Source organism: Perca fluviatilis, chromosome 6 (genome assembly GCF_010015445.1).
Source record: "Perca fluviatilis chromosome 6, GENO_Pfluv_1.0, whole genome shotgun sequence".
Classification (NCBI taxonomy): Eukaryota; Metazoa; Chordata; class Actinopteri; order Perciformes; family Percidae; genus Perca; species Perca fluviatilis.
In genome coordinates this window covers 10,589,628-10,603,592 of record NC_053117.1, presented here as the reverse complement: position 1 = coordinate 10,603,592, position 13,965 = coordinate 10,589,628, and positions in this window count along the sequence as shown.

The window sequence follows — 13,965 nt, the reverse complement described above, 5'->3', positions numbered from 1 at the left end:
GACGAATCCACTGCAATATTGCCTAGCGACTTGTTATAAAAAAATAAATCCAAAGCACAAAAAAAACCAGTGTTACATCTACGACAAAATAAGTAAAAAAAAGACATGCAAAGGAAACCCAGAAAACCTTCAAGGGCTTGACATGTTGGGTTCCCTAAAATGATTCAATGGAAGGTAGCATGTAAAAAATAAAAAATAGAAAACAGTCTATAAAAGGTACAGAAGAAAAGAACTATTAAATGAGAAGAGAAAATAACGAATGAAGAAAAAGAGAAAAATAAAAGTAATCAAAAAAACAAACGAAACAAAAGACAAGAGACATATTAAGCTACTGATACAGTAAAATATTTCTCACAGATTTTTTGAATGATAGTGGAGAAACTTTCCTTAGGCTTGGAGGGATAGAATTCCATATCTTAGAACCTCTGTAACTAATTCTGAATTGGGATGAAGTGGTTCATGTTGGGAGGGGGATAATTGTGAAATTGATTATTAGGGGTAAAAAGATTGCAAAAAAATAGGTGGTAGTGTTTTGTTTAAAGGTCCCATGACATGGTGCTCTTTGGATGCTTTTATATAGACCTTAGTGGTCCCCTAATACTGTGTCTGAAGTCTCTTTCCCGAAATTCAGCTTTGGTGCGGAACTACAGCCACTAGAGCCAGTCCTACAATGAGCTTTCCTTAGTATGTGCCATTTCTGTGTCTGAAGCTATTGAGGAGGAGAGTGGGAGTGGCAAGGTGGATGGTGGGGGTGTGGCCTTGACCAACTGCCACTTTTCTCGTTTGAAAGCCATGATGTCTCTCTCTCTCATGGGTTGGCCAAATTCTCTGAGCGGGCAAAGCAGAGAAAGGGGAGGTAACCTTGCTTGTTATCAGAGGTGGAAAAAGTACTAAAATATTGTACTCAAGTAAAAGTACAAATACTTTGATTAAACATTACTGAAGTACAAGTAAAAATACCTATCTGAAAAATTACTCAAGTAAAAGTAATAAGTAACTCATTTAAAATGTACTTTAAGTAAAAGTTACTTTTTTTTTTTAAAACTGTAAAACGGGGGGGGGCGATCTCTCCCATGTAGAGAAAATAGGACAAGGGGTCATAAATCCAAAACTATTTTTGTTTTTAATTAAAGACAAATCTATACAAGGGTATAAACATCTATACAAATGTATACACATTTAATAACAACATAACCCATGTCACACGTTATTTAAGACCCTTCGAAAGATATAATGTGCAATTTTAGTTCGGACCATCCCATAAAATGTTTTCAAACAATCAATTGAAAGTAAAAGTACCATACATTGTTAGTTCTGAGGGCCTATGCATCCTGATAAAGTTCCCTTGGCCTTTGGAATTAAAATACCCCCCCCCCCCTTCCCCCACATCATCACATACCCTTCACTATACCTAGAGATTGGCATGGGGTACTTTCCATAAAATCATCTCTCAATGCAAATCAAACCAGCTATTAGGCTAACCGACATAAAACCATGCCAATCTCTAGGTATGGTGAAGGGTATGTGATGATGTGGGGGGGAGTTTTTAATTCCAAAGGCCAGGGGAACTTTATCAGGATGCATAGTATCCTGATCCATGAAATAACTGGCCTTTAAAAATAAAAATCTGCCTGCCTCTATTGGAATTTAACATAGGGGTGTATTCACTTTTGTTGCCAGCAGTTTAGACATTAATGGCTGTGTGTTGAATTATTTTGATTGGACTCCCCACTCTCACTCAGTTCCAGGTCCGACATCCATGTTATATCCGTGATATATTAGAAATTCTTTGGTCCGACGGTGCAGTTCTTCTTCTACTTCTTTTTAATTGCGACTTACAACCAGAAAAGAAGAAGCTGCATACGTTCGCGCAAAATAAAGAATGCTGCTGCATTCAGGTTGCATTCTTATATATATGTCAATGGGTGCATTACAGTCTGGTCTAGTGCAGTCATTCAGGGCTCCATGTTTTTTCTTTCTTTCGTCTTTTTTTTTTTTTACTCAGTAACGGATGGGATTTATAATGTAGCGAAATACAATCCTTCACTCCAAATGTAATCAAGTACATTTTAAAATACCGATTTTAAAAACTACTTAAAAAATACAAAATACACAAAAAAACTACTCAATACAGTAACGTAAGTACATTTATTTCGTTACTTTCCACCTCTGCTTGTTATGACCTCATAACAAGCAGATTCCAAAACGGCTCATCTGAGCTTTCATTTTCTCAAAGGCAGAGCAGGATACCCAGGGCTCGGTTTACACCTATCACCATTTCTAGCCACTGGGGGACCATAGACAGGTTGGGGGAACTCATATTAATGTTAAAAAACCTCATAAAGTGAAATTTTCATGCCATGGGACCTTTAATGATCCATGAACAAATTGGGCAACTTGAAGATCGTTGATTTGATAAATATTTAGAATGCCAAATTTGTGAAACAGAGGTAATGTTTCTCTTAGGAGGTGAGGAGCCAATGATTCTGACCGCCTGCTTTTGTAAATGAAAAATCTGTTGCAGGAAATCCAGGAAATATTGCAATAACGAATGAAAGGATAAATCATAGAATAATAGAGACTGAGGGAGACTTTTGTGTTAAGGAGATAACGAATTCTTCCAATTATTTCAAAGTTTTGGCTATTTTGGATGTAATAAATGATAAATTTACAAGATATTTAAGTAATATTTTTCATCAATAAGTACACCAAGAAAACGAGTTGACTTCACATTAACCACTGAGACATTGTCAATCTTCACGGTTATATATTTTTATGGAACTGTATATGGCTGTGTCCAAACAAAATAAAGTTAGTTTTCTTAGTGTTTAAAGATAATTTGTTGATTTTAAACCATTTTGAGATTTTTACCATTTTCTTACAACAACCCTCATGTTAGTTTTAGGATTTATGTGTGAATAAAACAGACTCGTATCTTCAGATCAAATTTTAGACAGCTGATCTGATGCATTGGCCAAATCACAGCAGAGGCCCAAAGATTCACCACAGTTCGTCACAAGAGGAGAAGAATTCACTCCTTTAAATACAACAAACTGTAGTCTATGATCAAGATAACTAGTGAACCACGACAATGCCTGATCTTCCAGTCCCAAGTGTTTTAGTTTTAGTAGTAGAATATGATGGACAACAGTGTCAAATGCTTTTGATAAATCCAAAAAAGAATCCTACTGTAGATTATTTCTTGTTATTTGCTTTATTTAATTAATTCAAAAGATGAGTAATAGAAATGTAAGTAGAGCGGGCTTTCCTAAAACCATACTGATGTTGACATAGGGCCCTATTTTAACGATCTGAAACGCAACTATGAAACGCAAAACGCAAGTAGCTTTGTGGGTGGACCTCGGGCGCTGTTGCAATTATACCGGCAGGATAAATGAGTCTTGCGCCCGATGCAAATCTTAAATGGGTTGGTCTGAAGTAGCTAGGTGTGGTTTGGGCGCAACGTGAAAATAACCAATCAGAGCGTCATCTCTCATTCCCTTTAAGAGCAGGCGCGCTTGTTCCATGGCAGATTGCTATTATAACGGTGGATTTGCCTGGCGCATGCCAGCTCCCGCTGGCATGCGGTAATAAATGTTAGCAGTAATAAATGTCCGTCTTAAATGGGTGGCGATGTTGCTGCGGCCTCTCGGGCGCATCTCCTCAAGTCTGGAGAGGATTGCTGCAGCCATGGAGTTGATCTATCCAAACACATGAAGCGGATTTTCAGTAATATTTAGGGCCCGAGCGCCGACAGCGGCGAAGGCCCTATTGAACCTGAAGGAATAATTATTAGGGCCCGAGCGCCGACAGCGGCGAAGGCCCTATTGAAACTGAAGGAATTATTATTAGGGCCCGAGCGCCGACAGCGGCGAAGGCCCTATTGAAACTGAAGGAATTATTGTTTCTTTCTTTCTATTCTTTTCCCGTCAAATGAATTGGCTATTTGAGGGGCTTAACATATTCAAAAAATCACCAAATTTGGCGGTCGCATCAAGTCTGGTGAAAATGTACGTATTTTAAGGGTTTCGGGAATAGGCGCACAAAAATGGCTCGCTAGCGCCCCCTAGAAAGTTAAGAAAATTGAGCCCCTGCAGTGCGTTTAACATAGACTCACGAAACTTGGTAGACATATGTAACATGTCAAGATGTACAAAAAACTTCATTAGAGCCATACCCTAAACCCAACAGGAAGCCATTTTGATTTCAAAGTTCAAAATGAATGTGATTTTGGCCATTTCCACATGTCATACTTTAACGAACTCCTCCTAGAGATTTCATCCAATCAACTTCAAACTCGGTCTGTGCCATCTTAAGATGTTAAAGATGAAAAGTTGTTAAAAGAAAAACTTTTCGTCATAGGGCCTGGCCGTGGCGGAGCGGGCATTTTGTGCGTTTCGCCGCTGAAACAGGAAGTGGGTGTAACTTGAGTGTACGTTGTCCAGCTGGCTCGAAACTTTTCAGGATTCATAAGAGTCCAACCCTGAGGACAAATAAAGGCCGATATTTACTTAAAGTCATAGTGCCCCCTAGTGGCAACAGGAAGTAGGCCTAAAAGTCAAGATGCTATACTTTAACGAACTCCTCCTAGAGATTTCATCTGATAGACTTCAAACTTGGTCTGTACCATCCCAACACCTTAACGATGAAAAGTTATTAAAAACAAACTTTTCGTCATGACGGTGTGGGTGTGGCGTGGCGGCCATTTTGAGTGTTTAGCGATGAACAAAGAAGTTGTTGTAACTTGAGTGTACGTTGTCGTATCTGCCCGAAATTTCTCATGATTGACAAGGGTCCAGGCCTGAGGACACCTACAGGCCAAAATTGACTTTTGGTCATAGCGCCCCCCGCTGGCAACAGGAAATCTGCCTTATATGACAAACATCATCCGATTTACATGAAACTTAGTATGTGTGGTCTATAATATGACCACGCCCACTTACGCAGGCCACGCCCCCTTTCATAACATTTGAACCGTTTAAGGTAGAGTCTTGTGTGAGGTGTCATTGAACTCAGCAGAGATTTCATTCTTCATTGGTGATGGTTTGACCCGGCCCCTAAGCTTTAGCCACGCCCACTTTTATAACTAATGACCCGTTTGAAGTAGACCATTGTGTGAGGTATCATTGAACTCAGCAGAGACTTCCTTCTTCATTGGTGATGGTTTGGCCCGCCCCCTATGTTTAAGCCACGCCCCCTTTTATAACTAATGACCCGTTTGAAAAATGGGAACTGCTGCGTCCGTTTAGATGAGAGAAGCAAAGTGTATGCGCGTTGTGCACACGCTACATTATGGCCAAGCATGCGCCCCTAAAATAGCATCTGAATAACGCGCTACTGACTTTAGACTAGCGCCACTGACTTTAGACCAGGTTTTTCCTGGTCAGTGGCGGAATTGTTTTCTGAAACTGCAAAATAGCACCAAGAAACGTTTGCGCCGGAACACGCCTCCTCTTTTCGCTGAACCGCCCCATGCACCGCAAATACATTCCCTAATTTACCGACATGCGTCTGTGGAGGTAAAAGTCCACTGTGCGTCGGGTGCAAAATAGGAATGATACATACGTCGGTGTACAATGGCAATTGTGCTGAGTGCAAGATAGGGCCCATACTGTGTTATTGTTGTCAAGATAATTAATCTGTTGTGGGAAAGCTTTTCGAGAATCTTTGAGATGGCAGAGATCCTATTATCTTGCATACTTCAGTGGAAGTGACAGGGCTAAAATGAAATCTGGTAGTAGTTGGTAATGTTATAAATTGGAGGGGACTTTCATTAAACACAGGGATTGTGGAGGCTGTTGGTCCAATTTCAGTAAAAAACTGATTGTTTTTGCCTGTATTATTATTATTAGCGGCCGAGCAGTGAAGCTGCGTGGACCCTATTGTATTTGCCTGTATTATTCTTCTTCAGAAATCCATGTTCCCATGCAGGAAAACTCACCAAACTTTGCACCTAAGTCCAGTCCTATGCTAAACTTAATCAGTGTCATTTGTGTGCTTTGATTATCCTGATGGTGGCGCTACAACTGCCATCTAAAATTCTAAACTTTAAAGCTACATTATGTAAGAATTTCTCCCATCTAGCGGTGAAATTGTATATGACAACCAACTGAATATTACTTTCTAGCCCCTCCCATTCCGAGCACATTTTAACTTCTACGGTGGTCGTATTATTCCAAGAAGTACGACTTTGTCCGTGAGTGTTCCTTCCAGTGTAATAATAGTTTTACGTTATTCTGGTACCATTTCATTGCTAACATCAGCTATCAGGTTACCAAACATATGCAAGCTAATGTCAGTAAAGTATCAGTTCTATCATTATTCTGTATATTGTACGAGATTAATAGTGTAGTCAATGAAACCGAAATTAGCTCTAAGTATCTCCATCGTTTACATGCAGCTGTTCTAGCTGTAGCTAGTCTGTGTTACAACTTCATTATGCGAGTTGTCGGCCAGGGAAATCACAACACATATGATTACGTTTATGTTACAAGGTAGACAGTCCTTTTTCATCACTGACGCAAGGAAAAGTATCCTAGACATCGTTCTAGCGTTATGCACAACCATGTTATAGTTAGCCAAGCAACTATAAAACTCTGAATTTACACAAATACTGTAGGCAGAATTACCTTTTGAGAATAAAGCAGGCAACTTCGGTGTCCCTTTTAAAATCCTTGCTTCTTATGAGCTCTTTCCATCTTGGAAAAGCCACTCCAATATTAACTCTGGTCTTGTTGTTTTTGCCTGTCGCGTTGTCATTTTAATTCTCTTTTTAACTTCCTTGGCAACTCCGTTACATGTCCTCGAGAATAGGCATGATCCTCCATCTTCAACAGGCTTTCAAATCTGCCGGGAGTCGCGAATAATCTTCTCCCCCTTCCTGGCCTTCATCACGGTGCCACTGAGTGTAAAAGCGCGAAAGGCGGAGGTATGTCCCTCTTTGGCTAATGTATTTTAAAGATGGAGGCGCTACATGGCTGCTGCCATTCAAGCGACTCGCTTGTATGTATTCTGAATGATTCTGAATGGCAGATTCTATGCGTACGAGAATACTTTGATTAGTTAGTGGAAGTAATTACACATGAATGAGCACATTTGTGAAAAAACAAAGCTAAGAATCAACACAAAAATTACACAATGGAGCTTTAAAAATTCATAACAAATCAGCTGTATATGCTACAACGTCACAGCTTATGCCAAAAGCCCCAATAGAGCAGAAACTATGCTCTGCTGTTATATTTGATTTATCAAAAATTGAGCCCACAGTGCATGAAAATGTTTTACTGCACACAGTAGTGTAAACAAATACTGCAATTTCTTCCAAACTAAATCTTTGATGTCCATGGAAAACATTCACAACATTCGAAGATCATTGTAGATTTGGTGTGCAAAATTTCCGAATTTCATCTCAAAAAGTGGATTTTTAACAAATGTTTGAATTGTGTCCCTATCTACGCATTGCAGTCAATGAAAAATAGAGCATATTTGAACATCAGTGTGGCATTTATTGACCTTTTTGAAAATAAATTACAGGCATCTTTATGTTGTCTCAACCACGTACACAGCAGCTTTAAATTCTGCATTTTCACGCAAGCCTGCTCCTTGTCTTTTTTATTTATTTATTTGCAAACTTTACAAATATGTTGTACAATTTTGAACAATTTGCCATCGTACTTACAAAACATATCAAAAAAAGATATTAATTTCCATCCAAGGAACATAAGGATGTAAATTAATATCGTTGATAAAAAAGAACATAATAAAAATAATAATAACAATAATAATAATAAATAAAGCTCAAGGCACTTCAATAACAATGAGAAAAAAGAAGGTAAAAAAAGAAAGCAATACAAAATACAGAAAATACAATACAAAGACAAGGTGAAATGGAATTTAGGCTAATCACATTTCCTTGAAAATGGGTTATAGCTATGTAAGTACTTTTCTTATTATTAATAATTTGGATAGACTCCAAAAAATTCTGAAATTCAATTCTTCAAAGTGAGTAAAAGCTGGCCGAGATTTAGAAAATTTCGCTTTATGGATATGAAATTTCCCCTGTAGAATTAATAGGTTGACAATGACAATATTGTTTTGTTTTTGTTATCATAGTTAAGAATAACATCTTTTGCTTCCAATTTAATTACGTGATTCTTTTGAATATTAAAATGGTTTACAATTTTCTTCCAGAAGTCCCATAATAAATGTATAATAGTTTCTTCTTCAATTTTACAAAATTTACATTTATTGTCCACAGCCACAAATCTTGAAACAAATTTGTTAGTTGGATAAATATTGTGCAATATTTTAAAATGTAATTATTTCCTTTTGCTGTAGAAATAATTCCTTATATGTTTATTGGTAGATTTATGACTTTTAATATTTATTCCATCAACAAAGAAGGTCGGATCCAATTCTTGAAATTCTTGTCTCTCAGAGTGACATTTCATTAGTTGAAGAATTCCACTAGGAATAGCATTTATTACCATTTGATACTCTTGTGGGTGACAGGAAAGATTTTAGATCTAAGAAATTCCTCATAACTAAGAAGTTGAGCTTCATCATTTTGTAAGTCTGCAAGAAAAATTATAGTCCTATCAACCCAGTGTTGTAGATATAAAGACTTATTCTTTCTAGTTATGAATTCATTGTTCCATATATTTATATATAAATTATGAATAAAGCATAATTTTGCAGCGTTAAGCGCCTGCTGATGAAATTTAGTGATTTTTGTGATAATTTAATTTCATTATAACTGCATTGTAATACAAATTGGAGGCCTCCCATTTTTCCAAAAATTATCTGTGGAATTAAATACCAAAGGGATTCTGGAGCTTTTAAACATTCTTTTATCTATTTAATTCTAAAGGTATTGTTCACATCCATGAAGTCTAATAATGCCACCTGCACTTCTTGGGGCTGCTAGAATCTCCTTTTTTAAATGATGGCATTTATTTTTCCAAATAAAATTAATTAAAATGTTATTTATTTCTTTACAGAGGGATTGATGGATAAACAAAGATTTGGTAGGATAAAAAGATCTAGAGATACCGTCCGCTTTACTCAGAAGAACTCTACCTAACATGGACAGATATCTCTGAAGCCACATATTGAATATGTTTTTAGTTTTTTGTATTTTGGGCTTAAAATTCTTTTCTTGCGGTTCCTTAAGATTTTTAAAGATATGGATTCGAAGGTATTTAATACTATCTTTCACTGGTATATCACACATAAGAGTTTCATCAGTGTTAAACAGGCATAGAATGTTACACTTCAAAATATTAAGTCTTAAACCAAAGAAGAAGGAATGTATTTCTTTGAGTTTTCAATTTGTTGTTTATTCTTTAAAAAAAGATCTGCGTCATCAGCCAGTTGAGAAATTTTGATCTCTCTTTCAAAAATCCTTAAACCTTGTAAATTATTACAGTATAAAATATGTATTGAAAGCATTTCAACAACAATGAGATAAATGGAGAACAAGGGAAACCTTGACGGACTGATCTATAAACTGAAAAGCTTTGGGTGGTATTTGGATCTAGCATGACACAGCTACTGATGTTTTTATAGAGCATTTTAACACCGGAGATAACATTTTCACCAAAAGTTTGAAGTGACCTGAATAAGAATTGATGCTCTATTGTGTCAAATGCCTTATAAAAATCCAGTGATAAAATCACAGCATCAGATTCCACATATTCAGTTTAATCTATTAGATCAAGAATAAACCTAATTTTACAGCTTATATGCCGATTATCCATAAAGCCAGTTTGAGTTTCATTCATGAAATGACCTGGCAAGAATTAGTGAAAGTATTTTGTAATCTACATTTAGCAACGTTATAGGTCTCACAGTTTTCTAACAGAAGATGATCTTTATCTAGTTTATCTATTACACCTAGGGAAAACCTAGGATGGCCAGGGAGCTCGGGAAAACCGGGGCCGAAGACCCGAGGAGGAAACACTGGAGTGGGGAAGCAGAGGAGCCGAGGAGGGGCTGGCTGGATGGGGAGACGGAGGCAGGATGGAGCAAGGTGCCGTGAGAGGAGGATTGGATGGTGAGGCCAGCTGACTGGATATGGAAGGCTTGGAGGTGAACACTGCGGAGACAAACACAAAGAGGGGTAAGACAAAGAAACACAAGGACAGGTGGGTGATTCTCACGAATCTTGTTCTTAAAGATTACAAAGATGACATTTAAAAAAAGACTTGCATCAGATTATTTCCTTTTTGGGGATTAAACGTACGGTCTGAAGTGTTCATGAGCATTAATAAAAAAAATGTAATGACAATTTAACACCTTTTTAAAACATATTTTCCCAAACAATTCCTTAGAATTCTCATTACCGCAACTGTCTGAAAATGTCAAGTCTATGTGGAAAGCTAATACAATTTCACATTTTTTAAAACTCATTATTAACAGTCATGCACAGTAACTTAAAAGTCTGAAATAATATACATTTTTAGTTTAACATTTTTATGTGATTTTGACAGATTTTTCTCATTACCGCAACACCTTCTGCAATCTATAACCTAATTATTTTAATATTTCATTAAAACCTGAAATGTTTTCAAAATAATCCAGCAAAACTGAACAAATATAACCTATATATTATGCACATGCATTTAGAAGCAAACTATTATTTTTGTTTTAATTAAATAAACTTTAAATGACCACTTGTTGCGGTAATGATACATAGATTTCGGAAATGAGGTTGATAGTTTCGGTAATGATAATAAATATACTAAGACTGAGGTATGGTTAAAAACATAAAATTTAATATACGACAATACATGAGATAACATTAGGACAATCATGGATACAAACTCCATTTTTTTGCAGTGTTTCAAAAGCACAAAAAAGAGAACACATAAAAACAACATACTAAAACATTAGAACAGTGCAAATTTAGAACATGTGCTTGACACAAACCACTTTACCATGGCAATGTAAAGTTACTTAATACGAAAAGTATTATAAGTATACAGATTATATTTAATGCAAGTGTTATGTTGAAAACACATGGTGCAGTGGTATCAGTCCCCATCCTCCCCCATCCTATCTGCCAGGCTAAATCAGTAAACCTAGGGAAAACACTTATCTCCCTTTTTAAGTGCAGTTTTAAGGCCATTTTATTGTCGTGTGTAAAATCGATGGCGTAGCCCCGCAGACCCCTCTGCGTCTACGCCGGACCCTACGCCGTAGCCTGACGTATTTTTTTTTTTATAAGATATTTTTATTGAAAAACATGGCACAATGAAAAATACATAACAGTGAGGAAGAGATGTCACAAAAATAAAGCCATATTTAGCTGTTTATCCTGTTTTTGCTTTTTTCTGACGTGCACCTCTTGAAAAATTTAACTATACGTCGCAGCGATGCACACCGCTCGGCCGCGGCTTGGTAGGGTTGCATTCCCCCCCCGACTCATTTCCTGGTTCTCCTTCTCCATAAACAACATGAAATCAAGGAGAGGGTTAACTTCTCCTGCTCCAGATTTCCCACCGTGGTCAGAAAGAACAGGGGAGACACTTTGGTTCTCTCACTATGACTCTATAGTCACTACTCACTCTGAAGCTAATCGCCATCACTCTCTCACTTCTCCCTCATTCTATCACCCACTCCTCACACACACAGACACACACGTCGGCTCGACGCACACACCAGCGCACAAGTATAAACATCAGGCCTCTTACTTAGGCTACAGCGAGAGCTCTGCGTGGAACCTCCGCACAACTGTAAAATGGCCTTTACACACACTTGTTTGTGTGTTTTGCCCAGATCTCAGGCAACACACAGAAGTGTCAAGCTGAGGAGGTGGCAGGTTGTGGCTCTGGGATAATGGCTTTTATGTCCTCAAAGTAGTACCAGACTTTTTCTCCCTCAAATCGAATGGATGGAATGAAGAACTTGTTTGGTCCAGCACAACTCATTGTGTCAACCTCGTATTGACCATCGGCAATCTGGAAAGAAAGTAAAACACAAAAATATGTAGTAGGACATACCAGTAAAAACATGACATGTCCATACTAACAAATAATTGTACATACCTGTGTGATTATGCCAGGAAACAGTTCTCCGTCGTATTGTACGAGGACCCATTTGCCAACTTCCAAAACTGGCTCAACATTCTCTTTTTCCAAATCTACATTGTCTCGTAAGTCAAACATCTTTGGGCTGAAGCATCGACAGGCAAAAATCACAAAAGCAAGAAACTTCTCGGGTTTGGATAAGGCCTGGTTTTGTTGCTGTCAGCTTAAGGAAAGAAGAATAGTAATTATATATATATATATATATATATATATATATATATATATATATATATATATACAGTGCCTTGCGAAAGTATTCGGCCCCCTTGAACGTTTCGACCTTTTGCCACATTTCAGGCCTCAAACATAAAGATATAAAACTGTAATTTTTTGTGAAGAATCAACAACAAGTGGGTCCCAATTATGAAGTGGAACGAAATTCATTGGCTATTTCAAACTTTTTTAACAAATAAAAAACTGAAAAAGTGGGCGTGCAAAATTATTCAGCCCCTTTACTTTCAGTGCAGCAAACTCTCTCCAGAAGTTCAGTGAGGATCTCTGAATGATCCAATGTTGACCTAAATGACTAATGATGATAAATAGAATCCAGCTGTGTGTAATCAAGTCTCCGTATAAATGCACCTGCTCTGTGATAGTCTCAGAGGTCAGTGTAAAGCGCAGAGAGCATCATGAAGAACAAGGAACACACCAGGCAGGTCCGAGATACTGTTGTGGAGAAGTTTAAAGCTGGATTTGGATACAAAAAGATTTCCCAAGCTTTAAACATCCCAAGGAGCACTGTGCAAGCGATAATATTGAAATGGAAGGAGTATCAGACCACTACAAATCTACGAAGACCCGGCCGTCCCTCTAAACTTTCAGCTCATACAATGAGAAGACTGATCAGAGATGCAGCCAAGAGGCCCATGATCACTCTGGATGAACTGCGGAGATCTACAGCTGAGGCGGGAGACTCTGTCCATAGGACAACAATCAGTCGTATACTGCACAAATCTGGCCTTTATGGAAGAGTGGCAAGAAGAAAGCCATTTCTTAAAGATATCCATAAAAAGTGTCGTTTAAAGTTTGCCAAAAGCCACCTGGGAGACACACCAAACATGTGGAAGAAGGTGCTGTGGTCAGATGAAACCAAAATCAAACTTTTTGGCAACAATGCAAAACGTTATGTTTGGCGTAAAAGCAACACAGCTCATCACCCTGAACACACCATCCCCACTGTCAAACATGGTGGTGGCAGCATCATGGTTTGGGCCTGCTTTTCTTCAGCAGGGACAGGGAAGATGGTTAAAATTGATGGGAAGATGGATGGAGCCAAATACAGGACCATTCTGGAAGAAAACCTGATGGAGTCTGCAAAAGACCTGAGACTGGGACGGAGATTTGTCTTCCAACAAGACAATGATCCAAAACATAAAGCAAAATCTACAATGGAATGGTTCACAAATAAACATATCCAGGTGTTAGAATGGCCAAGTCAAAGTCCAGACCTGAATCCAATCGAGAATCTGTGGAAAGAACTGAAAACTGCTGTTCACATACGCTCTCCATCCAACCTCACTGAGCTTGAGCTGTTTTGCAAGGAGGAATGGGCAAAAATGTCAGTCTCTCGATGTGCAAAACTGATAGAGACATACCCCAAGCGACTTACAGCTGTAATCGCAGCAAAAGGTGGCGCTACAAAGTATTAACTTAAGGGGGCTGAATAATTTTGCACGCCCAATATTTTAGTTTTTTATTTGTTTAAAAGGTTTGAAATATCCAATAAATTTCGTTCCACTTCATGATTGTGTCCCACTTGTTGTTGATTCTTCACAAAAAATTACAGTTTTATATCTTTATGTTTGAGGCCTGAAATGTGGCAAAAGGTCAAAAAGTTCAAGGGGGCCGAATACTTTCGCAAGGCACTGTATATATA